This window comes from Brassica oleracea, chromosome C5, assembly GCF_000695525.1.
Source record: "Brassica oleracea var. oleracea cultivar TO1000 chromosome C5, BOL, whole genome shotgun sequence".
Taxonomy (NCBI): Eukaryota; Viridiplantae; Streptophyta; class Magnoliopsida; order Brassicales; family Brassicaceae; genus Brassica; species Brassica oleracea.
In genome coordinates this window covers 18,742,179-18,742,607 of record NC_027752.1, presented here as the reverse complement: position 1 = coordinate 18,742,607, position 429 = coordinate 18,742,179, and positions in this window count along the sequence as shown.

Sequence of the window (429 nt, the reverse complement as noted above, 5' to 3'; positions counted from 1 at the left end):
TAGGGCCCAACAGAATCATTCTTCCTCCACATAAGGGACACCGGCAATCCCTTCACTATTACACCACACAGGCGTAGGCGCTCGGGAATCGCCCGGTCACGGTCCTCAATCGGAATCGCCGTGCCCCGGTCCTCTATCGGACACGCTGGGGGCTGTCACATCCACATGTGACACTCGGCCTTGGTGATCAAGCCAAGTTAAACCGAGCCCACCACTTTCCGGACCACGACCGGCTTAGTGGTACCATTTGAGGAAGCAATGACCTGCAAACTACTACTAGAACCACCACGAGGTTTTCATACAACAGTACCAACACGAGGTACACACTATAACAACATATACTAATCACACAATCACAATAATCTGGGTGCTTAGACTAGTATTGCTATCCACTTAGCCCAGACATCGTCTCAAGCCTCGGATCCACAA